General features: G+C 51.8%; 1 pseudogene; it reads right to left on the bottom strand.

Moving 5' to 3' along the window:
• Window positions 1-6,362: 6,362 nt before the first annotated feature.
• Window positions 6,363-11,948, bottom strand: part of LOC131560146 (zinc finger protein 420-like) — a 255,280-nt pseudogene continuing 249,694 nt past the window's right edge.

Here is an 11,948-nt window from a genome sequence, read left to right as displayed (position 1 = left end):
AGCATCCACAGGGAACATTTCCTGCCTTCAGGGGAATTTCTCACGGGTGCCTTGCACTGAAGGTGAGGGTCTGTCCGAAAATCTTTCATTTTTGCCTCACAACTGTCATGAAGAGAAAAGACACTGAAAGGTTAAAAACTGTTGAGCCAGTTGGGAAAGAAAGTCTTATGCTTATTCAGTGTGTTCACAGGTGGTGTTTGCAGAACATGCCATGCTGTACTCGAAAGGGGCATGCTGCCCTTTCTGAACAATGGATCTGGACTTTCTCCCTACCTCCTGACCTGGCTGGTCTGAGCTCTGGAGTGGTTCCCCCTCTCCAAGGGAAGACCCCTTTTGCCTGTCTTCAACCACCGTGACAGACAAATAGAGAGGTGAGCCTCTTCATCAAGGAACCAAGACAAGACAAGAAACCCCCTTGGCACCCCCCTGGCACCCCCCTGGCACCCCCTTTGCACCCCCTGGGACTGAACCCCCCCCAGCGCGGGGGGGGGGTGTGTGTGCATGAAGGGGGAAAACTGCCCAGAATAAATGCACCTGCGAAGCATTCGGCCATGAAAACAATGGAATAAGCACCCCCTCCTTTTGTTCCTATTCTTTTCCCCTCCTTGGAAACCTTATTTCGGCCACCCTTCCCCCAATGAAAAACGGTATATTTTGGGGTGCAATCTGACCGTGCTTTGAGATCTCCCTGGGACATGCACGAGTAGCTTCGACGGCTGGACCCCCAAAGGACAATGACACGTTTCGGTAGCTATACCCCACCTGACCTTCTTTCCTCCCTCTTCCCTTGTCTTACCCTTTTCTTCCCTAGATTCCCTAATCAAATGCTTATTCAGCTGAGGTTATTATCAATAAAATTGCATTTTGTTGATTTGTTACTGCAAACCCCCTGTGCCTTGTTGGTTATTTTGCACCAAAAATTCATCTGTCACCCGTTCACTCGGGCGGATCTCGACAACTGACTCTTAGTGTCTGTGTGCACAGAGGAGTGCCTGTGCTGGGGAAATATGGCAGAAATGCTGCTCTCTGAGAGGTCTGAGTGCCTTGGATAGCTGAGTCAGTCATGCCTGTAAGGAAGGTAAAGTCACAAGGTGTAAGCCAAGTTAAATGCTGCTAAGAGTTGCTCTTTTGCTAAGTTGTTAAGTTTAAGTTATTAGCTAAGTTAAATACTGTTAAATGTCATTTCTCTGTTGAATTGCAAAGCCACAAGTTAAAAGTTAGGTTAAATACTGTTAAGTGCTGTTCTTTTGTTAAATTGTCAAGTTTAGAGTATCAGTCAAGGTTATGTTAAGTCCTGTTAAGTTTGAGCTCTGTTAAGCTTTAAGGCCGTATTCCTTTTATCCTTGCCCTCACTTTCCTTGTGTCACACACACACACACACACACACACACACACAGGCAGTTCTCGGGTAATTTCTGGTTTGATTGCCTGGATTTGGTTTGGTTTTGTTGTTCCTTTGTTTCCTTGGTGTGCCTGAACTGTCCAGTCAGGAGTAGAGTGATTCTTACCGAGAAACTTTGCCATGCTGTCCCTTAATATTAAATCTGGCTTTTGCTGATACATTGCTGGGGACTTTTTCAGCGCTCTCAAGCCCTCGTTCATACCAGGGTGAAGGAGCCCTGGCCCAGGCTCTGGCCCTGGGGGACACGGGGACGCTGCCGGGGGGTCCCTGTCCCCCTGTGCCACCCCCAGGGCCCCGGCCCCCCGTCCCCGTGTCAGGCTCTGGGGTCGATCTCGTGGAACATCCTCTGGGGGAGGCTGCGGGGCTGGGGGCGGGGGGACCCGGGGGTACAGGGGACCCCGCTGTGCACAGGCAGGGTTGGACTGCTCTGGGGGGAGCTGTGAGGGGGGCCAGGGCAGAGTGATCTCCCCAGTGACGTCACACAGCCCCCGTGATGTCACACAGCATCCTGTGATGTAACACAGCCCCTGTGACATCACACTGCCCCTTATGATGCCACAAAGCCACCTGTGATGTCACACGTCCCCTTTGATGTCATACGGCCCCTGTGATGTCACACTGCCCCTTATGATGCCACACACCTCTTTTGCAATGTCACATAGACACCAATGATGTCACAGCCCACTCTGGGATGTCACACATCACGCTTGTGATGCCACAGAACCAAATCTGGGATGTCACCCTGGAATGTCATGCAGCTGCACTGTGATGTCACAGAAAACACTGTGATGACAAAAAGGCACCCTGTGATGTCACTGTCTGTTCTGTGTTGTCACAGCCTGCTCTGTGATGTTACACAGCCACCCAGTGATGTCACAACCCACTCTCTGATGTCACAGAGTCACCCTCTATGATGGCAGGATCTGCTCTATGGCCTCACACCCTACTCTTTATTGTCACAGGCAGCTGTGTGATGTTACAACAGTCTCAGTGATGTCACAAAACCCTCTCTGCAATGTCATACTGCCACTCTGTAATGTCACAGCACACACTCTGACCTCACAGCCAGCTCTATGATGTCATACAGCCATGCCTTGATGTCACAGACTGCTCTGTGATGTCACACAGTCCCCTCTATGATGCTGTAGCTGCTCAGTGACCTCACACAACAAACTCTGTGATGTCATAGCCCAATCTGTGACCTCACACAGCCCACTCTGTGCTGTCACACAGCCCCTTGCTGACATCACAGCTGCTCCGTGCCTCTATGACACAGCCACAGAGGTGCTGCTGTGACACAGCCCCCTCAGGGCCATCCCACAGCCCCTGCAAGTGCTCAGCCCCTGTGAGCTCAGTCTGTGCCCTGCTGGTCTCCCTGAGGGGCCCTGGCAGCGTCCCAGCCCTGCTGGGCTGTGCACAGGAGCTGCTCCTGGCCAGAGCTGTCTCTCTGCAGCGCTGCCCTTGCCAGGAGCTGCCTCTGGGCCAGGAGCCCGGCCCAGCTCAGCAGCACAGACACAGCACAGGGACTTCAATGACCCTCTGGGGCTTTGCTGTTCTTTGCTTCAGACCCATCCCCCAGAATGTGCTCAAAGAACTTTGCAGGGACTCAAAAAGAGGGGGAAACACTGAAGTTTCTCATACTTTAAATAGATCCTTCTGAGGGACAGGACCGAGAAAATGTACCCAGGTTCCAGGTAGAGCAGAACACAGGTGGCAGTGATGACAGCTGGGGACAAGCAAGGGAAAGGTGTCTCTGGTGCTGAGCAAAGCTGCGCCTCTGTCCCTGTAGGCTGTCGGCATTCCCCGGCTGCCCCACCAGGCTGGGCCCTTCCTTTGCTGACAGCTCTGCTTCCTGCCTGCCTCTGCCTGCCCACACAGAGCCTTGGGCTGCTCCAGGCTCCTTTTGGGGACATGCTGCACCACAGCCATGCCCTGCCAGGGAAATTCCTTTCTCCTGGTCATAATAGCACCAATGGCAGCCTCCCCAGCTGCCATTGGTGCTATTATGTCTTCTTCAGGCCCATTCCCACTATGAAGAAAAAGCTCCAGACTCTCTGAAACCACCCTTCCATCCCTCCCAGGCTATTCCCATTTAGTCCTCAATCTCTACCCCACTGACCCCAGAGCTATCAGCCTCTCCCTGGTGCTTATCTGATGAGGCCTCCAAACCCCATCTTGGGAGATTTTTGGGTCCTCTCCCAGGTCTGTGAAAATGGAAAAATAGTGATAAAAGGATTTTTTTCCTAAATCTTGCAGTGACAGAACAAGGGTCAACATCTTTAAAATGAATGAGCGTGGATTTACATTTGATAGAAGGAGGAAATCTTTTATAGTTATGAGAAAGGCACAAAGCTGCAAGTGTATTTGAGAGAAAGGGATGCCCCGTCACAGGAACTGTCAAAGATCAGGATGTTTGTGCAGCCTGACCCAGTGACAGAATTCCTGTAGTGTGGGTTCTCTGATGTGCTGGGTGCCCTCACAGCGCTTCTGGCCAGAATGTCTGCTGAGGGCAGCCAGGCTGCTGCTGGGGCAGTGACCTCACAGCCATCACCATGGCAGCCCTGTCCCCTGGGCCTGGCTCTGCCCTTTCCTCTGCCCCTGCCTTGGCTCTGCTGCCATGAAGAATTTTGTCATTAATATCTTGTCCCCAAGGTGCTGGGGCCAATGGCTTCCCAGTCAGGCTCCTGGAGCAGAAGTGGCTTTTCAGAGCCCAGCCAGGAATGAGCCCTGAGGCAGCAGCTCTGCAGTGGTGGCCAACAGGCCAGGCTGCCAAGGGAGGCTTCTGGCCATGGCCTGCAAGCAGCTGCTGCTGCCAAGGTGCCCTTGGTGCCTCAGGCTCTCCCGGGCACAGCTCCCAGCACGGCACTCTGCCCTTGTGCCTGAGGCCTTCCCTGTGCTAGGGCTGGCCTGGGGCTTTTCCTGCAGTGGGACTTGCCCTGCTCATGGCACATGAAAGGCAGTTCCTGCTGCAGCAGGAGGCTCTGCTTGCAATGGGCTCCAACAACTCCAGCAAGGCCCTGCTGACTTCAAAACTGCTTCCTAGAGCACTATATTCTAATAATGGTTATAGCTCCTGAACTGTGGAGTAAATAACTGTGCTAGTGATCTTTCCATCTGACCATGATCAGAATAAGCCAGAGACATATTCATATAAATGTATCTGGTATTCTGTCATTAATCCGGCAGGACAAATTGTGTTGAAGTTGAATTCCACCTGTTCAATCTTTTACACCTTTGACAAAGTCTGGGGCTGGGATTGGATCCAGCCACTCCCAGTCTCCTCTCTTAGAAGGAATTGTAGAAGTATACAGGCCCTGCAGGGGTTTGAGGGTCCATGGTGACTGTTCAGTGTCATTTCTCCACCTCATGATTTAGCAGGAGCTTTTCCAATAAAGAAATAAAGCTCTGGCCTGAAGCTCCCTCTGTGCCCGTGACAGGAACCCCTGTGAGTGTCTGGGACATCCTGGCTCTTTGCCAGCCTGGGGACTCCTGGGATGTCACCGTGGAGCCCCCGTGAGTGCCTGTGACAGATCAGTGCCTTTGAAGCCCAAGGTCCCCTGGGATGTCACCATGGAATGGCTGTGACTGGCTCTGACCACAGGGCTCTTTACCATCCCAGAAACCCCTGGGAGGTGTCCATGGAGCCCCTGTCTCTGCCTGTGACATTCCAGCTCTGGAACAGCCTGGAGACTCCTGGAAAGTTCCCATGGAACCCCTCTGAGGGCCTGTGAGAAATCTGATCCTTTGCAGACAACCATCACTGGGACCCTGTTGCTATGGTTAGTTTCCATGGCAACCATCACCAGACATCTGTTGCTATGGTCAGTATCCATGGCAATCATCACCGGGACCCTGTTGCTATGGTCAGTTTCCATGGCAACCATCACCAGTCCCCTGTTGCTATGGTCAGTCCCTTGGCAGCTCCATGTAGACCCCATTCCAGGGGTGGTTGCCATAGACACCAGCTCAGGCTTGCAGGCAGAGACCATTGCCATGGCAACCATTGGCATCCCCAGGCTCATGGGATTACAGAACCACAGAATTGGCTGAGCTGGGAGGGACCCATTAGGATCCTCCCTCCAGTCCAACTGCTGGCCCTGCACAGGACACCCCAACAATGCCAGCCTGGGCCTGGCAGCGCTGTCCAAATGCTGCTGGAGCTCAGAGAGCCCTGGAGCTGGGACCCTTCCCTGGGGAGCCTGGGCAGGGCCTCAGCAGCCTCTGGCCAAAAATCTTTTCCTGACATCCAACCTGAGCCTGCCCCCACTCAGCTGCAGCCGTTCCCTCCCCTCCTGTCCCTGAGCACCAGAGGGAAGAGGTTCCCACAGCCCCAGCCAGGGACCCACTACCCAGGCTGTTGCCATGGCCACCAGGGCTGGCACCAGCTGGGATGCTTGGTTTCCATGGGCTGGGCTTCTAGAATGGGATTCCCCAATTTCCTGCTCCCGCTAAAATTGCACTGCCCTCGCTGTCCTCCCGCCTCCCATGGAAAGCACAAAAGGCAAAGATCCCAGGCTGGGATAAGAATAATTTATTGGGAACAGCAATGAGATAAGGAACAAACAGAAACAGTAATAATATTGATAGCAGAAGGGATAAGAAAAACTGTTTACAGGGAAAACCAATACATCAACAACAGGCTCTTCCTGGCCATGCATTTCCCCTGCCCGGAAATTTCACCCTTCTCCTCAGAGGGAGAGAGAGACAGTCCCTTTCCTGCCCCTGCAAATGACCTGAGGTAGGAGCAAATGTAATGACAAGGCCATGGCCAGACGCTCATGTTCTTCAATCCCACATCATGTCTTTGGCAAGGACAGGAAAAGGGACAGGTGTCTTCCCAGATGGATCACAGGGAAAATGGATCACCAGGGATCTTCCCAATGTGGGCCCTCCAATGGGGGATGAAGCCGGAGTGGTGCATGAAGCTGTTCCTGTGTTTCTGGAATTTGTAGGGCATCCCTTACTGGTGCCTCCGTTGGTGTCTGGTCAAGGCAGAGCTCTGGGTGAAGCTCTTCCCACACTGGGGACACTCGAAGGGCCTCTCCCCAGTATGGATGCGCCGGTGGGTGATGAGGGTGGACTTTTGCTTGAAGCCCTTCCCACAGTCAGGGCAGTGGAAGGGCCTCTCATCTGTGTGAATCCGCTCATGCAGACGGAGATTTGAGCTGGTCTGAAACCTCTTCCCACACGTGGGGCACTCGTAGGGCCTCTCCCCAGTGTGGATGCGCTGGTGGATAATGAGGTCGGAGCTGCGCTTGAAGCCCTTCCCACAATCAGGGCAGCAGAAAGGCCTCTCCCCAGTGTGAATGAGCTGGTGCCTGAGGAGATCAGGGCTTGTCCAAAAGCTCTTCTGACAATGGGGACACTTGTGGGGCCTCTCCCCAGTGTGGATACGCAGATGGGTGACAAGGGCAGAGCTGCAGCTGAAGCCCTTCCCACATTCCCCACACTCATAGGGCCATTCCCCAGTGTGGATCATCTGGTGGCAGAGCAGGGTGCTGATCTTCCTGAAGCTCTTCCCACACTCCAAGCACTTGTGGCGCTTCTCCCCATCCTGAAGCTGCTCATGGACAACCAGCTCTGAGCTCTGGCTGAAGGCCTGTCCACCGTCCTGGCTCAGGGAGGGTCTTTCCTCCTCAGAGCACCCTAGGCTGGGTTTGGAGGCCCTCTTCCTGCAGGATCTCTGGGGATTTTCCTCCCCATTAGAATTCTGCACTGTGGAGTCAATCAATACAGCCTCTTCAATGAGGTTCTGCCAAGGAGATTTTTCCTCCCTGGTCTCCATCATCACCTTTTTGTCCGGGGAAGGAAGGGCAAGGAGAAGATGGGATTTGCCTCCATTCCAGAAGGAAGGGGAAGGAGATTCCCCCAGTGCATTCCCAGCAGGACGGTCTTGGCAGCAAGGTTGTCCTGCAGCCGGGGGCTCTGCTGGGCTGGGAGATGGAGCAGGAGAGAGGGGGAAAGGGGCACTGTTTTCCTCCTCACCTGCCTGGGTGTCCCGGGGCTCTTTCCTCTTCCTCTGAGCCTCCTCCTCCATCCAATCAAAGTTTGGGAATGGGAAATCCTGTTCTGGGAAGAAAACAAACGGTGCGCACATTGTCTTTTGTTCCGGGATCTGTGCTGGGCTGGAAGATGGAGCAGGAGAGAGGGTGAAAGGAGCACTGACTTCCTCCTCACCTGCCTGGGTGTCCCGGGGCTCCTTCCTCTTCCTCGCAGCCTCCTCCTCCATCCAATCAAGGTTTGGGAATGGGAAATCCTGTTCTGGGAAGAAAACAAAGGGTGCGCACATTGTCTTTTGTTCTGGTTTGAAGCCAAACTTGGGGGAGAGTCTAAGTCGGAGTTACAATTTAAGAAGAAAATTTAGATCAGGGCAATGATACAGAAACACTGCCTTAAACTGACAGAGTCAGGATATAACCTGACACCCTGGTAGTCAGGGTGGTGGCAGCAGTCACATTAAATGGTGGCTTCAGTCCTGTTGGAGTGATCAACGTGATTCTGTCAGAGCAGTGATCCCTTAAAAGGGTCTGGTCTTCCTCTGAAGGTCCAGTGGTGGTTATGGAGATCTTGTCTTCTGGCAATCCAGTACACAAGCTGCTCCTGGTGTAGCAAGGCTCAGCTTATATCCAGGTAGGAATGCTTGGATCCTCCCCCTGGGCGGAGCATGCCAAAATGGGATGATGGAATTTTATAAGTCCTGCAGTGACACTCAATGGCCCATTAGCAGAAGGTATCTCCCCTGGAGGGCGTTATCAGGGGTGAGTCATGCAAGAGATAAAGAACACTGCCCTGCCTTTTTATAGCAGTTGATGAAGATGGGGATTGAAAACCTGCATTTGTTTACATCTTGCATGGCAACCTGAAACAGTGGGGTAATCCCTGCTCAGGGGGTGAATAACCCCCACCCTGGGAAGGCAACAGACAGGGGACAATGTCACACTTGCCCTGCTCCAGGGGAGGTCTCTGTCCCTGTCCCTCCCTCTCTCCCCCTTTTTTCTTTCTTTCCATTTCTCTCTCTACCTCACATTTACTGTTCAATAAAATGCATTTTGGATTTGGTCTCATTAGCACCTTCCTGGCTGCAGAGGCATCTCTCTAATAATTTTCTTAACCAGATTGTGACATTGTTTTGGCACAGTGAGTTTAGGCACTGTTCTCTGACTCCAAGTGCATTTGACAACAGCATGGTTCCCTCCAATTAGGATGGTTGTGGTTCTCTCTGGAAGAACTCTTGGAAACTTGGATGCAGCTTCCTCTGAACGACTTATGGGAGAATTGATGAAGAAAATAGGTGTTGTGGGTGGCCCATGTAAAGAAAATATTTTGTTGTCCTTCCTTGAAAAGTTTGTTAAAATCGCTGGAGGAAAGGGAGAAAATGCTACCAGCCAGACTGACAAGGTTCATTCACCCCACAATGAGGAACACAAGGCTGCGGAAAGTCTCACAAGAACCCCAGCTCAAGTAGCTAAATTCCAGAATAACTTCTGAATTCACAGGCTTGGGGGCTTTGCCAAATGGGAGAATATTTTTTCTCTTTATCCCTGTCAGCTTTGTGACAGCTACACAGAGTTTTCCCTTCCTTTTCATAATCTGTATTGGGCCGAATTTCTACTTTGCTCTTATTGGAACCTACCAGCAGCTGAGCTGGAGCTGTTCAGGAACTGATCAAACTTGGAATTGCCACAAATGGCTTCTATTTTTGGTTTATTCATGTTTGCAATTTATTTGTGTTTCATCACATATGACTTGTGGGAAAAACAAGTATTCATCAAAGCGATTTATGCAGAGTCAGGTTTGATTTCTACCAAATTTATTTTGTCCAGTGCCCAGGGGAATCTCCCATCCTGTCTGCAGCTGCTCCCACAGGGATGTGAGGGCTGATCCCAGAGCCCTAAGGGTCACAGTCAGGGCTGCCCTCAGGGAATGCTTACCTGGTATTGAGGGACAGGGTGGGAGCACCTGGATCTTGGAGCACCCAGCTGCCCCTCATGTTTGGAGGTGCCTGAGGAGGGCTGGGACGATGCCAGGGACATCCTGCAGTGACATACCCCCTGTTCTTTTCTGGGTGAGCTCAGTCCCAAACCTGACCCTGACCCTGGTCTCAATCTCACTCCCTGTTGAGACACACTCACAGTTCTGTATTTAATCTCATCCCAGTGCCAGACTTGTCTAGCCCCAGACCCAATCCCAACCCCAGCCCAAAGCCAATCCCATGTGTAGCCTTCCAGCCCCTTCCTAAATCCTCAGCCCCAAACCAAATCCCATGCTCTTCTGAGGGTTTGGAGGGGTGTCTCTGTCCCTCTGACCCCGCTGATGTTTGGATGGGGTCACACCAGGGCTGAGAGGGACAGAGACCACCCCGACCTCCCCAGGTGTGAGAAGGTGGGAGAGACCCCCCAGCCCCGAGCACCCTCAGTGGTGAGAGGGACACAGAGCTCCTGGTCCCCAGCCCTGCACAGGCATTGCGTGAGGCCAGAGGGATAGAGACCCCCCAAGTATCCCCCAGGGCGAGGGGACAGAGAGCCCCAAGCATTCCCTGGGCTGAGAGAGACAGAGACTGCCCCGAGCACCCTTTTCAAGGAAGGACAACAAAATATTTTCTTTTTCACTGGTCAGTCATAACAGCTATTTTCTTCATCATTTCTCCCATAAGTTCCCCAGGAGGAAGGAGGGACTGTTTCCAAGACCTTCCAAGTTTCCAAGAGTTCTTCCAGAAAGAACCACAACCTCCTCAGAGAAGGGAACCATGCTGTTATCAAAGGCACTTGGAGTCAGAGAACAGCGCCCTGATCTCACTGTGCCCAAATAATATTGCAATATTGTTAAGAAAATTGTTACAGAGTTTCCTCTGCCCCAATTAAGGTGCTAACGAGACCAAATCCAAAATGCATTTTATTGAACAGTAAATGTGAGGTAGAGAGAGAGATGGAAAGAAAGAGAAAAGGGGGAGAGAGCAAGGGACAGAGGCCTCCTCTGGAGGGAGCCAAGTGTGACATTGCGCCCTCTGTGTGTGTGCCCTTCCCAGGGTGGGGGTTTTTCACCTGAGCCAGTTTGGGTAAGGGGGGTGGTGTTCACTCCCTGAGCAGGGATTACCCCACTGTTACAGGTTGCAATGTAAGATGTAACCAAATGCAGGTTTTCAATCCCCATCTTCATCAACTGCTATAAAAAGGCAGGGCAGTGTTCTTTATCTCTTGCATGACTCACCCCTGATAACGCCCTCCAGGGGAGATATCTTCTGCTAATGGGCCATTGACTGTTGTCCAAGACATTTCTCCACAGAAATCCTTTCTTTCGGATTTCTGTGTCTTCTGGAGGCCAGAGGCCTCAGAAGACAAGGTAAACAATTATTATCAGAAGCTGTGGAATGTAACAGGAGTTTCCTGATTGTCTCATTTTCTATGTTTATAATTAAGGGCCAATCACAAAGTGTAAGGCAGGGGACTGAGCCCTTGGCCACAGCTTTGTTGTGGATTCTTTCTATCTACCTAGCCTAGCCTAGCTGCTCTGCAAACCTCTCTCTATATTCTTTTTAGCATAGTTATAAGGTATTCTATATAATATATAATAAATAAGCCTTCTGAATCAAGAAACAAGATTCACCGTCTCTCTCTCACCAGCTGCGACCCACTCAGGTGCAGTAATAGAGTGTCACTGCAGGACTTATAAAATTCCATCATCCCATTGTGGCATGCTCCGCCCAGGGGGAGGAACCAAGCATTCCTACCTGGATATAAGCTGAGCCTTGCTACACCAGGAGCAGCTTGTGTGCTGGATTGCCAGAGGACAAGATCTCCATAACCACCACTGGACCTTCAGAGGAAGACCAGACCCTTTTAAGGGATCACTGCTCTGACAGAATCACGTTGATCACTCCAACAGGACTGAAGCCACCATTTAATGTGACTGCTGCCACCACCCTGACTACCAGGATGTCAGGTTATATCCTGACTCTGTCAGTTTAAGGCAGTGTTTCTGTATCATTGCCCTGATCTAAATTTTCTTCTTAAATTGTAACTCCGACTTAGACTCTCCCCCAAGTTTGGCTTCAAACCAGAACAAAAGACAATGTGCGCACCCTTTGTTTTCTTCCCAGAACAGGATTTCCCATTCCCAAACCTTGATTGGATGGAGGAGGAGGCTGCGAGGAAGAGGAAGGAGCCCCGGGACACCCAGGCAGGTGAGGAGGAAGTCAGTGCTCCTTTCACCCTCTCTCCTGCTCCATCTTCCAGCACAGCACAGACCCCTGGATGGAGGACAACCCTGCTGCCAACACTGTCCTGCTGGGGATGCACTGGGGGAATCTCATTCCCCTTCCCTTGGGCACACAGGCAAATCCCATCTTCTCCTTGTCCTTCCTCCCCCACACAAGAGGCTGAGGATGGAGACCACAGAGGACAAATCTCCTTGGAAGAACCTCGTGGAAGAGGCAGTTTTGAGTGACTCCACAGTGCAGAATTACAGTGGGGAGGAAAATCCACGGAGATTCCAAAGGAGGAGGGGCTTCAAACACAGCCCAGATTGCTCTGAGGAGGAAAGACCCACT

The sequence above is a fragment of the Ammospiza caudacuta genome, chromosome 7 (assembly GCF_027887145.1).
Source record: "Ammospiza caudacuta isolate bAmmCau1 chromosome 7, bAmmCau1.pri, whole genome shotgun sequence".
In the NCBI taxonomy this organism is placed as follows: Eukaryota; Metazoa; Chordata; class Aves; order Passeriformes; family Passerellidae; genus Ammospiza; species Ammospiza caudacuta.
The sequence above is the reverse complement of the archived record's forward strand: the minus strand, read 5'-3'. Positions and strand labels throughout refer to the sequence as shown.